Genomic DNA, 11,681 nt, shown 5'->3' with positions numbered 1-11,681 from the left:
GAAAATTCAGAACTTTTTATTAAACGAACTGGACATACCGTATAAAGTAAATCTCGGTAGCGTTCATCGATTTGGAAAACCCGGACTGAACGGAGCCCGTCCTATTGTAGCCAAATTTATCCACAGAGATGAGCTTGAAGATGTACTTAAAAATACATTCAAGCTGAAAGGGAAACAATTTGGGATAAGCGAACAATTCCCGATTGAAATTGAAAGAAAACGGAAAGAACTCTACCCTGTAATGAAGAAGGCTAAGAAGGAGGGTAAAAAAGTTAAACTGGTAAGAGATAAATTATATATCAATGGGAAACCGCATGTATCACTCGACACAAAACCAAACGGCACTGAATATAGGGATGTTCTACTACGTCAAGCCCAACAAAATTCGTATAGAAACAAAACTGTAAATGAACGCCCTTTTAAAAGGTCCCGACAGGAATCCGGAAACAATGACGCCATTAATGAGGAAACCATAACCACGCCGATGTAGGACGGGTCGAGAGAGTCCTCAAAAAATCAGAATGATCAGTTAAATTATTTAAATCTTACTTGTATTAATTGTTGTGGAATTAAATCAAAACTCAAATATCCTGAATTTACGGAACTGCTGTATAAAACGGATATTGCTGGCATTGTAGAAACAAAACTAGACGATATTGATGATTTACAATTACAGGGATATGAATTGATTTATAAAAACAGAAATAAAATTGGCAAAAGAAGGTCGGGGGGGTTAGCTGTAGCGTACAAAAACCATCTCAAAGATAATATTGAATATATCAAAATTGAAAGTAAATTTGTTTTGTGGTGTAAAATATCGAAAGTAATAAATAGATTAGATGACATTCTTTTTGGAATTATTTACATACCTCCTGAATATACTTCATATTCATCCATTGATGCAATAAACGAAATTGAGATGGAATTATTTGAACTATCACATAAGTTTTCAAAATGTTTACTCGTTGGTGATTTTAACGCAAGAACCGGGTCCGAGGATGATTTTATATTTGTTCCCGATAGTGAATCTCATGTCGTAGATATCGAAAATATACAAATAAATGCTGTTTGCAATTTAGACCAGTATGACTTCTCTCGCAAAAGGAACAGTAGCGATAAAAACAAGAATAGGTTTGGAAATCAACTACTAGAATTTTGCAAGGAAAATAACTTCTTCATCATGAATGGGAGAACTCTAGGTGACATAGATGGAAAGTTCACATGCCGTAATTCAAGCGTTGTTGATTATTGCCTATGCAGCGCAGAACTTATTCAAAATTTTACCGATTTTAAAGTACTTGATTTTTCAAGTCTCTATTCAGATGTTCATTCCCCAATCGAGATATCCTTGAAACAAACAGATCAAGAAGTCAGCACCAAATGTAGCGATGATACTAGAACAAATGAACAAAAAATAAACAATTGGACTAATGAAAAATCATACAAATTCTTAGAATGCTTGAATCTTACAGAAATAGAAAATATTAATTCTGAAATTGATGGCACAACAGTAGTGACGCAAGAAACAGTAGATATGATAATCAGTAAAATAGGCAAAGTGTTAATAAATTCAGCGGGAAACACTTTTGGGTTTAAAGTCAGTGCAGGAAAGAAGTCAGAACATAGAAAAAATAAACCATGGTTTGACCATGACTGCAAAGCCGCTAGGTCAGAATTCCGTAAGATGAAACGAAATAAAAATAAGTCACCGTTCCACAGAGCACTTGTGTCAGATGCCGAGAAGAGATATAAAAATACAATGAATAAAGCTCATAAGAAATACAGAAGCGATTTCCGAAAGAAAATGGATGATCTAAAGGAAAAGGATGCTAAGGAATTTTGGCGACTTCTTAATGAAAACAAAAGTACAGCTCAGCCTAAGATTGATTTCGACAAATTGGTCTCATATTTCAAAGAGTTAAACAGTGATCTGAGAGATGATACAGAAGAGCAACAAATTGAAAGTACTATTTCCCACGAAGAAATAAACGATGAGTTAAATAGCAGAATTACAAAACATGAAATTCTTAAAGCGCTGAAAAATCTGAAAAATAACAAAGCATGCGCCGAAGACAAACTGATTAACGAATATTTAAAAACATCCGCTCATGTTCTTATCGACATATATGTGAAAATTTTCAACCTAGTTTTCGACTCCGGAAAAATCCCAAAACAATGGGTCCAAGGAATGATAAAACCTGTCTACAAGAACAAATTAAAGGTGACAAACGCAACCCCAAAAATTACAGACCAATAACTATTGTGAGCTGTTTCGGAAAAGTCTTTACAGCGGTATTAAATGAACGCCTTAAAAGATTCTCAGAACAAACATCTCTTCTTAAAGAAAATCAAAATGGTTTCCGAGAAAAATACTCAACAATTGATTGTGCGTTTCTTCTGAACTCTCTAATTGAAGTTTTACAACACTAAAAAAAGAAACTATTTTGCGCATTTGTAGACTTTGAGAAGGCCTTCGATACGGTTAATCGTAATTTCTTATGGTTTAAAATGTTGAACAACAATATAAAGGGGAAAATGTTTAATACTATTTTTAGCATGTACCAGAATATTAAATCCAGCTTGAGCTATAATGGTCAAACTTGTGAACCTTTCGCTTGTGAAATCGGTGTCAGACAAGGAGAAAATCTGTCACCGTTTTTATTTTCTTTATACTTGAATGACCTAGAAGACTATCTCATCTCGGAAAATGTTTTAGGTATGAACACAATAAGCAAAGATATAGAAGAAAAACTTGGAACTTTAATGAAATTATTCATAATTCTCTACGCAGATGACACTGTAATCATGGCAGAATCACCTGACCAACTGCAACATGCACTTAACAAATTTAAAAAGTATTGCGAAACCTGGAAGATGCGAGTAAATGTTGCTAAAACTAAAATTTTAATTTTTTCAAAAGGAAGAACTACAAACCCTCCACTTTTCCGATTCAACAATCATCATATTGAAACTGTAAAACACTTTAACTACTTAGGAATTATTTTCAGCAAAACAGGCAGCTTTAAACAATGCAAACAACATCTAAAGGACAAAGCAACAAGTGCAATGTACGAAGTTTTAAGGAAGGGAAGAATTCACAATTTATCAATTAAATGCCATGTAGATTTGTTTGACTTACTGGTAAAACCTATTCTGCTATATGGATGCGAAATATGGGGTTACGAAAACTTAGATATACTAGAAAGAGTTCAAATTTTTTAAGCTACTTTTACATCTTAAGCCATCTACTCAAAACGACTTCATTTATGGAGAACTGGGTCTGTATCCCCTAGAAATAGATATAAAAACTAGAATTATATCTTATTGGACAAAGTTAATTACCGGTAAAGAAAGTAAGCTCGCTGCTGTAATGTTTAGATACCTTTTTAAGTTAGCACAAGAAACAACATTTCGATCGCGATCGTTAGACAAGATGAAAAGTATTCTAGACAATTGTGGATTCTCTTACTTATGGTCATTCCAAAACACATCACCTAACATTAAATCGATAATTAAACAAAGACTAGAAGATCAGTTTACACAGTCATGGTCAGGAAAGGTAAACGATTCGCCGAAAGCCCTGAATTATCGCCTATACAAGACATCACACAATTTCGAACACTACCTTAACGTACTTGATGATAAAGATGTAATAACAATGTCGCGGTTTAGGACAATGAACCATAAACTGCCGATTGAAAATGGTAGATGGCAAAACATTCCCCGAGAACAGAGAAAGTGTCCGTTGTGCAGAGTTGCTATAGGTGACGAATACCACTATGTAATGGAATGTAGCAGTCTCTTGACAGATAGAACACTACTTATTGACAAGAAATACCTAACGAACTTTAATGTTTTAAAATTTAATGCTATTATGAACCAAAAACAGAAATCTAAACTTCGAAAATTGTGCCAATTTATTAGAATTATAAATGACAAACTGGATTCTCTCTGATGTTAACCTGTCGGCTATACTGATCATACCGTTGTAAAAAAAACTCATATTTAATGCTTCCTCAACAAATGTACATATATGCAATGTAATGTAAACTAATGTGTTTTTCTGTATACCTTTGTCCAACTTAGGTGATACCAGAATAAAATGATATATAGTAACGAACAGAGCGTGCAAGAGATTTAAAAGTAGCAGTTAAGTTTCATTTGCAGAAAAATGTACCCTTTAACATAATTATTAATGTTGTTTAACTTTTAAAAAACAGGTTTTGTAATTCAGCTTGTTTATATTGAATCAAATTCCACTATGCTGTTTTCGATATGCGATTCATGTTTACTGTCGAATAATAATACTATAGACTTTCATTTTCACTGTAGGGCGATTCATTTCTTGTGTACATGCGATGCATTTTCACAGAAGAAAATTAATTAATTTTCATTATATCAAGTCTTAATTCAGTCGACTCTCTAACAAAATTTATGAAGTCAGAAGGATTGATTATATATGGATATTTAGTGAGTGAAAGTCTTAGGAAATATATCAATAAATGCCATAAAAATGGTATTTACTGCTAATGTAGTCAATTCTATTTTCTCTAATATTTTGTCCAGATCCAGATCTATATGTAGGATAAAATTTATCCTTTCCCATGACACGTCATCATTAAATACATATATCTTGGACAGTTAATTAAGCCAATCCACGTCACCGGTCTAAATCTAAATCGCATACTAGTAATTTAGACGTCAAAAGAGCTATTTTCTTAATGCTTGTAGTTTTAAGGTTTGGTTAGCTTGCTTGCTTTGATTGTGTAGGTACCAGTCTTGTATTACAACTCCAGTTTCCGGTGCATGACATGGAGGGAAACAAAATAGTCCATTTTTTTCTGAATTTTTTGCTGGACTTAATTTTTTCTGTTTGATTAAAGGTTTATGCTGACCTGAAACATATATATAGATTTTAAAAATCTTTTTGGGGATATCAATCAAGGAAAGTGGAAGGATATCATGTTTACTGGAAGTGGTGCGGCCTAGTAAAAACAGCAAACAGAAAGTAGAAAAAAAATGTTTTGACTTCAGGGTTATGTAACTTATCATTCTTCGTGGCATGACCCACTTTTTTTTCTCGATTAAATCAAAATTTCACATGAGTACATACATGATATGAACATGAAATTTTTTTTCTATGTAGCATTTTTAATTTTTTTTATTTTCAAAGATCAGCTGTTTAGCATGTAAGCCTATTGAGCAGTCAATTACAAGACTGCAACCTGTTAACCTAATAATTATAATTAAGATTTAGTAAACACATAACTACCTCCATTCCACGGTGGAATGAGTCAGTCGAAACATCTTGCACACACAATTCTGGATAATTCATAGTCATGCCATTGTGTATACATCGTATACAGTAAAGAAAGTTCGAGCAACAGTTGAGTCACCTAAATAGTAAATATGTTTGAATTTCTTATAAGTAGGTGTTACAAATAAGCAAATACGCAATTGTAAGAATACAACGAAATATTGAAAACAGTTAAGTGTTACATGTGTAAATGGTTCTATACTACGGGGTATAACCGCCGTTCAGGTGATTCCGGACGTTAATCGCTACATCATTTAAAAAAAAATACAAAAAGAGGCATTCAATTCTTAAATAAATGTTAGTCAAATACAAACACTGGTTCATTGGACAACGGTTAGTTTTCGTAATTAGGTCGCTTTCTCAGATACTATAATCAGTTGTGCAATAATGTGACCAGGGCCGTAACTACCTATGAGGCAGGGGCCATCTATCTGTTATTCAGTATTTCCTATGTCGTACGAGAACGCATATGCAACTTTGCTTTCAAGAATTTTAAATAAAACTTCAATAATCACATTTATTTAGGGGCTCAAGCAGAGGAGCTTTAGTTCCCTTTGTATTGTGAATCTTTAATGATATCGGAAATTCGTAACCGGCTGAATCAGCTGTTGGATAATTTGTTATAGTGTCTAGTCAGACAACTACGTCTCACGATGATATGAGAACGTTATGGTCAATGCCTTAGTAGTTGAACACTCCTATCCATTGTAGAACTATACATGTCTGTTCAGCTTTCAACAATATTGAAATTCAAGGTCCTCGATAAAAAAAAAATATCTTGCGTTCTACTATCTTGCTTTTATTTTATATGTTTTTTTTTCTAACTTACCAGTTTGATTTCTAACAAAAATATCTTTATATACAGGTAATAATTGTTTGCAAAACAAATTGCTTCCTGGTTCAAGCATTACTGATGAGTCTTAAATTAAGGAAATCTTGACTTCGGAGTCTTAAAGTAAGGAAATCGAAGGAAATTTGGTCATTTTAATCGTAATCGAAGGAAAACTGGTCATCGTTTATATAAGCTTTGGATTTCAAATATTTGGCCACGAGCATCACTGAAGAGACATGTGTTGTCGAAATGCGCATCTGGTGCAGGAAAATTGGTTCCGTTAATTTTATTAAACCATTTTACTTAGGGAAAAAAATCGGCGGCCCAAAACCCTGCCTCCCCTGAATTCGAACCCTAGTTACGGCCCTGGTTACTCGTCGAAGTTTAGATATGTTCCCTATGGCCAGGTTATTACGGGGGACCTCAATATCGTCCAGGACAGATAGGTTAAAAACTTTTTGAAAAAAGGACCAACATATCGTCCTCCGTCAAAAATAGTTTGGAAACAGTGTCTTCGGGTCACCAAAGATGCTCTTTCCTCGTTTTGTAAAATTTGTGTAAACGGAAAAAATCTGATATATAAATAATCTCTTGTTTCTTATTCAAATAAATGTATGAATGTTGTAGATAATAGAACATCACACTTTGTAAATAATTCAGAAATAAATAAAAGAGTACATAATACGCGTATTTCCAGAATAAGAAATGCACTTCAAGAACTTTCAAAGCGATTTGTGTTTATACCGGCCGACATAGCAGCCAACATTGTGGTGGTATGCAGTAAATACTACTCGGACATTCTTAAGAATGAAAATTTTAAATTCATCTTCATTCAAGACCGTGCGCTCCACATGGCGTCATATAGTAAACAAACATATCATAACCACAGCACAGCTTAAGGCTTCTGAAGAACATTTGAAGGTCCCTACTATGCATTGGTTACCTAAACTACACAAAAAAACAGTAAAATATCGTTTCATCTCGGCCTCTAGTAAGTGTTATACAACTAATTTTTCAGTGCTTTTAACAAGTTCCTTAACTACTATCTAAGAGCTTTTCATAAACTATAGTAACACAATATATGAAAATAGTGGAATTATATTTCACAACTAGTTCGTTATGCCCGTGTCTGTTGTGACGTTTTTGATTTTGACGAACGTAATCTATGTATTACTGGTAAATTAATTAGCCAGGGACCTCGTTACCACACATTACTTATAACCTATACTAAATTCTTCCATAAATATAAAGATTTGGTTTTGAAGTTTGTTTTTTCCTGTAGAAAACTTATCTCAAACGGGATAGCACATCCTCATTTTTACGGAAATGTTGTTTACCGTGCCCGGAAATTTAGAAACGATCCTGGTAAACTTATTCTAAAAGGTTACCAATTCAACACTGTGATTAGATCATTGAATATTGTTTTATTGGTATTAATATTGATTTTGTTATCAGTAAATTAAAAGCAAACTAAATATTATTGTTATATACATATACACATCCATGGATCTACAATCTGTCGATACCTGTATCTTTGCATTGCACAAGGTCATGTTTTTCTCTGACTGTTTATGACGTCTTTCCACTAAATCTATTGGATGTTGGATGTGTACTGATTGATAATTTAGTCTTAAATGCATGTTTTTTTTTCATTAGTTGTTAGTGGCTTTGAACTAGCTGTCAGTAACTGTGAGTACTTTCAGATCAGTACTTAGTGTCTTTTTGTTGTTAGGATATACAAGTACCCGGCCACGTCCACTCTGTGTTTTTGTTAGATGTATTTCTATTTGTATCCATCTGATGAGTTAAGCCTTCTAACTGATTTTTATAGTTCGTTCTTATGTTGTACTGTTAAACCACTGTCCCATGTTAGGGAAGGGTTGGGATCCCAATAACATGTTTAACCCCGCCACATTCTGTATGTATGTGCCTCTCCCCAAGTCAGGAGCCTGTAATTCAGTGGTTGTCGTTTGTTGATGTGTTTCATATTTATTTTTTCGTTCATTTTTTGTACATAAATTAGGCTGTTACTTTTCGCGTTTGAATTGTTTTACATTTGTCATTTCGGGGCCTTTTAAAGCTGACTATGCGGTATGTGCTTTGATAATTGTTGAAGGCCGTACGATGACTTATAGTTGTTAATTTCTGTGTCATTTGGTCTCATGTGGAGAGTTGTCTCATTGACAATTATACCCAACTTCTTTTTTATAGTAACTCATTAGATGGATACAAATAGAAATACATCTAACAAAAACAGAGACGACGTGGACGGGTACATTCACTTAACAGAAAGACAATAGGTACAGATCTGAGAGTACTGACAGTTACTGGCAACTAGTTCAAAGACTATAACAGAAAGACAATAGGTACAGATCTGAGAGTACTGACAGTTACTGGCAACTAGTTCAAAGACAATAGGTACAGATCTGAGAGTACTGACAGTTACTGGCAACTAGTTCAAAGACAATAGGTACAGATCTGAGAGTACTGACAGTTACTGGCAACTAGTTCAAAGACAATAGGTACAGATCTGAGAGTACTGACAGTTACTGGCAACTAGTTCAAAGACAATAGGTACAGATCTGAGAGTACTGACAGTTACTGGCAACTAGTTCAAAGACAATAGGTACAGATCTGAGAGTACTGACAGTTACTGGCAACTAGTTCAAAGACTATAGGTACAGATCTGAGAGTACTGACAGTTACTGGCAACTAGTTCAAAGACAATAGGTACAGATCTGAGAGTACTGACAGTTACTGGCAACTAGTTCAAAGACTATAGGTACAGATCTGAGAGTACTGACAGTTACTGGCAACTAGTTCAAAGACTATAGGTACAGATCTGAGAGTACTGACAGTTACTGGCAACTAGTTCAAAGACTATAGGTACAGATCTGAGAGTACTGACAGTTACTGGCAACTAGTTCAAAGACAATAGGTACAGATCTGAGAGTACTGACAGTTACTGGCAACTAGTTCAAAGACAATAGGTACAGATCTGAGAGTACTGACAGTTACTGGCAACTAGTTCAAAGACAATAGGTACAGATCTGAGAGTACTGACAGTTACTGGCAACTAGTTCAAAGACTATAGGTACAGATCTGAGAGTACTGACAGTTACTGGCAACTAGTTCAAAGACAATAGGTACAGATCTGAGAGTACTGACAGTTACTGGCAACTAGTTCAAAGACTATAGCAAAATGACGGGAAAAAATTATGTACATGTATCTAAGACTTAAATATAAAAGGAAACAGATTGTAAAATATAGCTGAGCAGTAAGAAATGAGAAGTTGACAACTGGAAGATTCAGGAGTGTGTAATTCAATGATTGTCATTGGTTTCTTTCTATCATATTTGTTTTCTTATTTTGCGTAATCAAACCGTATCTCCCAATTCTTATAATATAATTTTAGTACACTTCACTTGAGTTTCGTCACAAAAAGACGCATTAGTGGCGTCCTCGAGTTAAAAAAACTCCATAGTTGACCTAATACTTTTAGTTTACAAGAAACAGACTAAACCATGACAACTTTAGACTGATCAATGAACCATGCCAAGGTCATATGAACCCTACCAGACAAAAATGTACACCTAACAATCACTTCATGCGTCAAATACAGATGACATATTGCTTACAGTATATTAAAAAAACAAACTCAACCAGGAAAACATAGCATTGACCAATGAACAATGAAAATGAGGTCAATGTCAGATGATACCTGACAGAATGATATATACACCTTACAATCATTTCATACACGAAATATAGTTGACCTTTTCCTCATAGTTTAATGAATACAGACCAAAACTCAAAAAAATAACATTGAGCGATGAACTGTTAAAATGAGGTCAAGCTCAAATTTACATCGTAAACTATTTTCCATTCACCAAATATAGATACATTATAAGACGAAAACACAAAAACGTAACTTAACCATGAAAATAAAGTCATGGTTAGATTACACCTTCCAGTTAGACATGTACACCTTACAATCATTCCATACACCACACACAGTAGACATATTGCTTATAGTCTCTGAAATGTGGACTTGGCCACGAAAACATAACCTTGTTCACTGATCCATGAAATGTTGTAAAGGTCAAATGAATGTTGTCTGACAGGAACGACCATGCAAGGTATGCACATATGCTAAATATAGTTGTCCTAATAATAAGAGAGAAATTATCATTACAATTTTTTTTCTCACGTACTTATAGTAGTCACTGAACCATAAAAATTAGGCCAACGACAATTGAAATATGACAGACATAACAATAGGCATCTATATACAAAGTATGAATCACTCAGGTCTTTTGAAGGGCGCCGCTGCAGGGTCACTATCATTATTACCGGCCTTTATTAAATTTCAACAGATGCTTTTATATAGAAATAAACAGAATCGAGCAGTTACTAGACCTGCTTTCATCTGTGGGGACGTAGGTAATAATTAGTAATGTTATCACAAAAGTGAGGGCGTGCAATGATGTACTTCTACTTCTACTTCTACCACAAGTTTGTCGCCAGATCAATCTTTACTTCTTCGTTCGGTATAAGAGGGTAGGTCACCGTCTAGCGTTCTCTCGTATCTCCTCTAGTGTTGGCCATTGTAGTTTTGCAGCATAGATTCTACTGATGATGTGTTGTGGTACCCGTTTGTTAAATACCTTCCTGGTCTTCCTTGTATCATATCTAGTTTATGCTTGTCTTTTTGTACGTGATGATCTCATACTTAACTTGTATATATAACTGTCGTTCCTACTAAAGCTGTGCATGCCTTTTCTTTGTCTCACTGTTTGATATGTTTAAGTTTCGTTTAAGGAATTATATTGTCCTATTTGCTTTATGACAGATGTTGTTTATATGGGCTCACCACTTTAGATCAGATGTTATGGTGACTCCTAGATATTTGGCTGATACTACATGTTCTATGTTGTGGCTATGGAGGATGTAATTATTGTGTATTGGTTTCTTCTTGTTTAATTATTGACAGAACAACACATCTATCGGGATGTAACTGTACCATCATTTTTCTTCCATGTTGAGGTCTTCTTGTAGACTGTTTGATTCCATAATTATCAAGTTTATAGATTAAGAGAGTTTAGTTATTTATCGAATGCCTTCGGGAAATCCATGATGAGGCAGTCTGTTTATTGTCCAAAATTGAGTTTCCACGTCGATGAACTCCACTCTCCACTAGTTGTGTCTCGCATAACAATTGTTTTCTAAACCCATACTGCATTTTGTAGAGGGTGTTACTTTTATCTGCGTGATTCATGATATGGCTGGTGACTATATGCTCCATGATTTTGCAGCAGATGCAGGTAAGAGAGACAGGTCTATAATTGATAGTTTCAAATCTTTTGCCTCTCTTAAAAACTGGGCATACATTTGCTGTATATTTATGGTACTTTTCGATTTTCATACAATACAATACAACATGTTTTGTTGTCAATCAAGGACGCCCTTAAAGAGCAGTATAATTACAAACAATTTGTTACAATGATTATTATTTTACTAATGACAAAATA

This window comes from Mytilus galloprovincialis, chromosome 8 (genome assembly GCF_965363235.1).
Source record: "Mytilus galloprovincialis chromosome 8, xbMytGall1.hap1.1, whole genome shotgun sequence".
Classification (NCBI taxonomy): Eukaryota; Metazoa; Mollusca; class Bivalvia; order Mytilida; family Mytilidae; genus Mytilus; species Mytilus galloprovincialis.
The sequence above is the reverse complement of the archived record's forward strand: the minus strand, read 5'-3'. Positions refer to the sequence as shown.